Here is an 8937-nt window from a genome sequence, read left to right on the forward strand (position 1 = left end):
CCGATGAATTGTGAGTTTATGATCAGATATATCCATGAATATTATTTGGGTTTTCTCTAAACTCTTTTATGCATGATTAATATAGCTTCTTATTTCTTCTCTGATTTATTGGCTTGGTTTAGCCAACTGGATTGATTTATCTTGCCATGGGAAGAGGTGCCTTGTAATGGGTTCGATCTTGCGGTGCTCAATCCCAGTGACAGAAAGGGACATGCCACGTATGTATCATTGCTATTAAGGGTAACAAGATGGGGTTTATTCATACGTGACTTTATCTTGTCTACATCATGTCATCTTGCTTAAAGCATTACTTTGTTTTTTCATGAACTTAATACACTAGATGCATGCTGGATAGCGGTCGATGTGTGGAGTAATAGTAGTAGATGTAGAACCGTTTCGGTCTACTAATCTTGGACGTGATGCCTATGTATGAACATTGCCTTGGATATCGTCATAATTATTTGCTTTTCTATCAATTTTCCAACAGTAATTAGTTTACCCACCGTATGCTATTTTCTCGAGAGAAGCCTCTAGTGAAAACTATGGAACCCGGGTCTATCTTTTATCATATATTAAAACTAAAAATACCTTGATACAATTTTCTTTTATTTATTTTATTTGGTAGTTTTGTCAGATCTGTCTATCAAAAACTATACAATTTAATCTTCCTCATAACCGTTGAGGGATTGACAACCCCTCTACGCGTTGGGTTGCAAGTTTTTGTTGTTTGTGTGCAGGTGTTGTTTACGTAGTGTTGCTTGGTTCTCCTACTATATTGATAACCTTGGTTTCATAACTGAGGAAAATACTTATCTCTACTATACTGCATCATTCTTTCCTCTTCGAGGAAATCCCAACGCAACTCACAAGTAGCAGGAAAAATTTCTAGCGGTGTTGCCGGGGAGACATCATCAACATCTATCAAGTACCTACGCATAAACTTTCATCTCCTTGCAATTACTTTATTTGCCTTTTGCCTCTTGTATTCATATCCCCCACTTCTAAAAAGTTATTACAAAAATACAAAAATATTTTTCGTTGCCTTTTTGCTTGTTCGCTTACTTTTTGCCTTCATGTCAACACTCAGATACAGAAAAATAAACAAGAAATATTAAGATGGATCATCATCCTCTTGCTAATCTTTTCAAAAGATCCAATTATGATGAACTAACATAGTGTGTTGGGTGCACTAGATTATGTTTATGAAATTTTGCTTGAAGATCGTGAATCTCAAAATTATGATGAAGTGTTAAACAAAAAAATTATGAAGTGATTCATGATATCTCCTTCAAAGAAAATCATAATTGCAATGATGTTATTTTAAATTCTATTTATGTCAATTGTGCTAATAATATGCAAAACCCCAAGCTTGGGGGTGATAGTTTTGTTATATATGTTTACTACTTATTGCAATGATCATGAATGGGGTGATAATGTTTCTTATGATCTTGAAAATTTATTTAAGCCTCATGATGAATATGATATTGATAATAATACCTTCAATAATATTGAAAGTGGGTTTGGAAGAGCGTCAATTTTAGGTAAAAATAATCCTACATATTTGGAGAGTGTTCAATCTTATGAAATTATTGATAAAAGTGGGTTTGAATAGGTCATGACTTTAGTTGATGTTAATCCCACTATTTTGGAAGAGTGTCAACTTTGCATGCATGTCGATCATGTTGAGAATATTTTATGTGACAACTATATTGTTTAATTTTATTATGATCCTACATGTAACTATTATGAGAGAGGAAAATATGGTTGTAGGAATTTTCATGTTACTAAATTACCTCTATTCATATTGAGATTGCTATTGTTTTTTATCCTTCATTGCATATGCTAGGTTATTCTTGTCTTGATAGTTTGTTCTCTTATAAAATGCCTATGCATAGGAAGTATGTTAGAGTTAAATGTGTTTATCATATGTTGTATGATGCTCTCTTTGTGCTTCAATTCTTCTCTTTCACATGAGCATCATTGAAATCCCAAGCCTATTTAATGGCTATAAAGAAAGAGCTTGTTGGGAGACAACCCAATAGTTTTTATTTTTCTATTTTTCAATAAACACACAATGATGCTACTGTTATGATTGTGCATTTTATGTTTCAATTAGTGTTTGTGCCAAGTAAAGCCTTTAGGATGGTTTGGGTGATAGTTGACTTGATCCTGTTAAAAAACAGAAACTTTTGCGCCCAGTTCTAGAATTTTGCAAATTCACAGAAACGTGCTTTGTTGGGGAACGCAGTATTACAAAAAAATTCCTACGATCACGCAAGATCTATCTAGGGATGCATAGCAACGATAGGGAAGAGTGTGTCCACGTACCCTCGTAGACCGAAACGGAAGCGTTAAGTAACGCGGTTGATGTAGTCGAATGTCTTCACGGTCCAACCGATCAAGTACCTCACGCACAGCACCTCCGCAATCTGCAAACGTTCAGCTCGATGATGTCCCTCGAACTCTAGATACAACTGAGGCCAAGGGAGAGTTTCGTCAGCATGACAACGTGTTGATGGTGATGATAAAGTTACCGGCGCAGGGCTTTGCCTAAGCACTACGACAATATGATCGAGGTGGAAATTTATGGAGGGGGGCACCACACACGGATAAGATCAACTTGTCTGTCTATGGGGTGCCCCCTCCCCGTATATAAAGGAGTGGGGGAGGGGGAGGGCCAGCCTCCTAGGGCGCGCCCCAAGGGGGGATTCCTACTCCTACTAGGAGTAGGTTTCCCCACTTTCCTAGTCCAACTAGGAGGGGGAAGGAAGGGAAGAGGGAGAGAAGGAAAGGGGGCCCCCCAAACCCTACCCCAATTCAGATTGGGCCTAGGGGGGCGCATGCCACACCTGGCCGCCTCCTCCTCTCTTCCACTATGGCTCATCAAGGCCCTTTAACTCCCCGGGGGGTTCCGGTAACCCCCGGTACTCCGGTAAATGCCCGAACTAATCCAAAACCTTTCCGGTGTCCAAACATAACCTTCTAGTATATCAATCTTCATGTCTCGACCATTTCGAGACTCTTCGTCATGTCCGTGATCACATCTGGGACTCCGAACTACCATCGGTACATCAAAACACATAAACTCATAATACCGATCGTCATTGAACGTTAAGCGTGCGGACCCTACGGGTTCGAGAACTATGTATACATGACCGAGACTCATCTCTGGTCAATAAACAATAGCGGAACCTGGATGCTCATATTGGTTCCTACATATTCTACAAAGATCTTTATCGGTCAAACCGCATAACTACATATGTTGTTCATTTTGTTATCAGTATGTTACTTGCCCAAGATTCGATCATCGGTATCCTCATACCTAGTTCAATCTCGTTACTGGCAAGTCTCTTTACTCGTTCCGTAATGCATCATCCTATAACTAACTCATTAGTCACATTGCTTGCAAGGCTTATAGTGATGTGCATTACCGAGAGGGCCCAGAGATACCTCTCCGAAACACGGAGTGACAAATCCTAATCTCGATCTATGCCAACTCAACAAACACCATCGGAGACACCTGTAGAGCATCTTTATAATCACCTAGTTACATTGTGACGTTTGATAGCACACTAAGTGTTCCTCCGGTATTCGTGAATTGCATAATCTCATAGTCATAGGAACATGTATAAGTCATGAGGAAAGCAATAGCAATAACCTAAACGATCATAGTGCTAAGCTAACGGATGGGTCTTGTCCATCACATTATTCTCTAATAATGTGATCCCATTCATCAAATGACAACACATGTCTATGGCTAGGAAACTTAACCATCTTTGATTAATGAGCTAGTCAAGTAGAGGCATACTAGGGACACTCTGTTTTGTCTATGTATTCACACATGTACTAAGTTTCCGGTTAATACAATTCTAGCATGAATAATAAACATTTATCATGATATAAGGAAATATAAATAACAACTTTATTATTGCCTCTAGGGCATATTTCCTTCATGCTTTTGCTCTGAATTGTTTTAGACATAATTGATATAAAAAATTTCCCACGTTGTCCTAATTTTCAGAATTTTTATAGTTATAGAAGTATGGTCATTGTTCAGATTGCTACAAAGTGTTCTATTTTTCACATATTCTATATTTTGCATTTTATGCTTATTTTAATAAATCTATGAATTGTATCGGGGGTATAAGCCATGGTAAAGTTAGACTACAGTAGGTATAATGCAATAACAAAATATGAATGGGTTTGCAATAGTACTTAAAGTGGTGATTTGCTTTATTATACTAACAGATCTCATGAAGGTTTTTGTTAAGTTTTGTGTGATTGAAGCTTTCAAGTTTTGGGTGAGATCACGATGGATGAAGGAATAGGGAGTGGAAAGAGCCTAAACTTGGGGATGCCTAAGGCACCCAAAGGTAATATTTAAGGACTCCCAAGCAACTAAGCTTGGGGATGCCCCGGAAGGCATCCCCTCTTTCTTCTAACGGCCATCGGTAATCTTACTTGGAGCTATATTTTTATTCGTCACATATCATGAGTTTTTCTTGGAGTATCTTGTACTGTATGAGTCTTTGCTTTTCTTGTTTTTTTAGTTTGTCATAATCATCCTTGTTGGACACACCTATTTGAGAGAGTCATATGTTATCATGATTTGTTAGAATTGCTCTATGTGCCTCAGTTAATTTTTTTGAGCTAGGAAATTGCTCTAGTGCTTCACTTGAATCTTTTTGAGTACGGTGGTGATTTTATTCTGAAGAAATATGCTCTCATGATTCACTTATATTATTTTTATAGTTCGTAAATTTTAAATAAATGCACTCTCATCTTTCACTTATATTATTTTGGGAGTTGATATGATAAATTTTGAATAAATATTTATGCTCTCGTGCTTCACTTAAATCAATTTGAGAGTTGATAATAGTAATGGTAATTTGCACAAGATATGAATTTGGTCCCAAAGTGATGAATATTCAAGAGGGATATAATAAAAACTTTCATGAAGATCATTGGATATTATACACTTGATTCCTTACAACAGTTTTTCGATATGAAGATAGTGATATGTGAGTCATGTTGGTGAGTAATCTCTACTCCTAATGGAGGAGTTGGTAGTCTCGCCTCACACCCGACCACACCCTACCACTCCTATGTTTCGCCCACTAATGTATTCCACGACCACCTTCACAACGGTGTACTTGGGCCGGCCCAATAACACTAACGTTTATGCAATCCCTGGACGAGATCGTCCCCATGCCTGCTCTCCTCTCACCCTGCCGCCCTAGTGTCATCGTCCTCTTCTTCCCTTCGATCTCCTCACCCTGGCCGACGCTAGCAACTCCTAGGCGCCCCGCCACCGCCACCACATCCAAGGCATCGGCCCGACCTTGATCCCTTGGAAGAAAGATTTGGACCATCCCTCGATCTCCTTGCCCTGGCCGACGCCGCTGTCTCCTCAGCGCCCCGGGACATGGCCGACACCGGTGACTCCTTGGCACCCTGCCGCCGCTGCCACATCTGAGGCACCGGCCTGACCTTGATACCTTAGAAGACAGGTTTGGAACATCCCTCTATCCCTTGATTATGAGAATCCTTCGTCCCTTGAAAAACTCAGGCTATGAAGAAAATGGTTCCCTTGTTTCTTCTCCGTCTCTATTCCTAGGGGTACAACCTGCTCGAGCGATACATAGACGCAATGCTCTAGAAAGTTTTGATGCGCCGATGTATACATGAAAAAAATCATTTTCTTTTCAATGAAAGACTGTCGTGTACATGAAAAACGTTCGTCTTGCTAGGTTAGACTCCCGTGTACTTGCATGGGCCAACATCATTTTGTTTTGGCCAACATTGATCAAGTTATTTTGGAATGAAAAGAAATAACCAAGTTATTCTGAAATAAAATATGTGCTCTAACATCATTTTGTCTTGGCTGCTCAAGTGAACTATGTATTTGGCTGCATCTTACATTTTGGTTCAAGGGATCGGCTAAGCGTCCACTATCTTGTCGTAAGGAGGCGACGCTACTAACTAACCACCTCACACCCCCTTCCATATCACATCAGTGCGTTCTTTGCTTTTCCTAATTCACACCGACTCCAGCTTTGGTGCGGACTGCGGAGGCGGTGCTGTAGGGGGCACGACGACGATCATTGACGGGCATCCCTACAGGCACACGATCGACGAGACTTATGCTTCTCTCCGTCGCAACCCAAGGTGCTGCTCCTAATCTGCGCACTCGACTGTGTGTAGCTTGTTGAATCGGTGCTTAGTACAAACATTGCAATACACATGTAGTCTGTATATATTGATTTGATGCAATTTTGTATTGTATTGCTCAATATGGTACAAAGGTAATGTAGATTCTATGTAATGAATTGATTTATAAAAATAGTAGTGAATCCCAAGCAAATTTGATGGTTGCAAATTTTGCAATGAGAAATAATAGAATTGTATAGTATAATTGTTTGTGTTGCACATGCAAATGAAATGGTGCTGAAAATTCAAATAATATGTTGTTGTTCCTCTTCTATTGCTAAAGTATTATGTGTCTTGTTCATGCGGCAGGTCGCCACGCTTATAACATCATTGGGTTTCTTCTTGACCGACGTTGTTGCCAGCGTGGCGCAAGGCGATTTGAGGTCCTGCTACAGCCGCGGATGGGTCTATTGGAACGCTGCAGGGCAGTTCAAACCCTATGGCGGTGGCGTAGATTCCAATGGCAATGGCGAAAGGAGCGGACATGATGGGATGTTTCTGCAAGGCTACTCGAGGAGGAGTAAGCTCGTTTGGATCCCATATTATCTTGAATTTTCTAACTCTACATTTCAATTACTTCTGAACATACATGGAGCAGATACCCAAGGGGGCTCAACATTGATGATTACGCCCTGGTGAGATTTGAGAAATACTTACTGATACGTCTCCAACGTATCTATAATTTTTGATTTCTCCATGCTATATTATCTACTGTTTTGGACATTGTTGGGATTTATTATCCACTTTTATATTATTTTTGGGACTAACCTATTAACCGGAGGCCCAGCCCAGAATTGCTGTTTTTTTGCCTATTTTAGGGTTTCGAAGAAAAGGAATATCAAACGGAGTCCAAACGGAATGAAACCTTCGGGAACGTGATTTTCTCACCTAACATGATCCAGGGTACTTGGACTCCACATCAAGAAACAAGGGAGGAGGCCACGAGGTAGGGGGCGCCTACCCCCCAGGCGCGCCCTCCACCCTCGTGGGCCCCCTCTTGCTCCACTGATGTACTCCTTCCTCCTATATATACCTACGTACCCCCAAATGATCAGAGACGGAGCCAAAACCCTAATTCCACCGCCGCAACTTTCTGTATCCATGAGATCCCATCTTGGGGCCTGTTCCGGAGCTCCGCCGGAGGGGGTATCCATCACAGAGGGCGTCTACAACATCACCACAGCCCCTCCGATGAAGTGTGAGTAGTTCACCTCAGACCTACGGGTCCATAGTTATTAGCTAGATGGCTTCTTCTCTCTTTTTGGATCTCAATACAATGTTATCCCCCTCTCTTGTGGAGATCTATTCGATGTAATCTTATTTTGTGGTGTGTTTGTTGAGACCGATGAATTGTGGGTTTATGATCAAGTCTATCTATGAACAATATTTGAATCTTCTCTGAATTCTTTTATGTATGATTTGTTATCTTTCAAGTCTCTTCGAATTATCAGTTTGGTTTGGCCTACTAGATTTATCTTTCTTGCAATGGGAGAAGTGCTTAGCTTTGGGTTCAATCTTGTGGTGTCCTTTCCCAGTGACAGCAGGGGCAGCAAGGCACATATTGTATTGTTGCCATCGAGGATAACAAGATGTGGTTTTCATCATATTGCATGAGTTTATCCCTCTACATCATGTCATCTTGCTTAACACATTACTCTGTTTTTATTAACTTAATACTCTAGATGCATGCTGGATAGCGGTCGACGAGTGGAGTAATAGTAGTAGATGCAGGCAGGAGTCGGTCTACTTGTCTCGGACGTGATGCCTATATACATGATCATGCCTAGATATTCTCATAACTATGCTCAATTTTGTCAATTGCTCAACAGTAATTCGTTCACCCACCGTAGAATACTTATGCTCTTAAGAGAAGCCACTAGTGAAACCTATGCCCCCCGGGTCTATCTTCATCATATTAATCTTCCAATACTTAGTTATTTCCTTTGCTTTTTACTTTTCTTTTATTTTACTTTGCATCTTTATCATAAAAATACCAGAAATATTATCTTACCATATCTATCAGATCTCACTCTCGTAAGTGGCCACGTAGGGATTGACAACCCCTTATCGCGTTGGTTACGAGGATTTATTTGTTTTGTGCAGGTACAAGGGACTCGCGTGTAGCCTCCTACTAGATTGGTACCTTGGTTCTCAAAAACTGAGGGAAATACTTACACTACTCTGCCGCATCATCCCTTCCTCTTCGGGGAAAAACCAACGCAGTGCTCAAGAGGTAGCAAAAAGGATTTCTGGCGCCGTTGCCGGGGAGTCTACGCAAAAGTCAATATACCAAGTACCCATCACAATCCTTTTCTCCCGCATTACATTATTTGCCATTTGCCTCTCGTTTTTCTCCCCCCCACTTCACCCTTGCCGTTTTATTCGCCCTCTCTCTCTCTCTATCCTCCCTCTCTTTCCCGTTTGCCTCTTTTTGCTCATTGCACTTTCTGCCGTTATGTCTGAAATAGGGGAAATTATTGTCGATATGGACAATAATAATGTCATGAAAAATTCTGATGCTCCTGCTAAAGAACCCCCCATCTTACATACAAAAAATCCCGTGTTGGTAGTGGTAATATTATTGGAAAAGGAGTTATTCAAGATTTCTTTACTTGTGCCGGTGCTTTACCATCTATGGGTAGTTCTATCCTTCATAGAACTAGTAGTCTTGCGGACACTATTGCCATGCTTATAGTTGAACTCGAAAGATAATTCATGCACTTGCAT

This window comes from Triticum aestivum, chromosome 5A (genome assembly GCF_018294505.1).
Source record: "Triticum aestivum cultivar Chinese Spring chromosome 5A, IWGSC CS RefSeq v2.1, whole genome shotgun sequence".
In the NCBI taxonomy this organism is placed as follows: Eukaryota; Viridiplantae; Streptophyta; class Magnoliopsida; order Poales; family Poaceae; genus Triticum; species Triticum aestivum.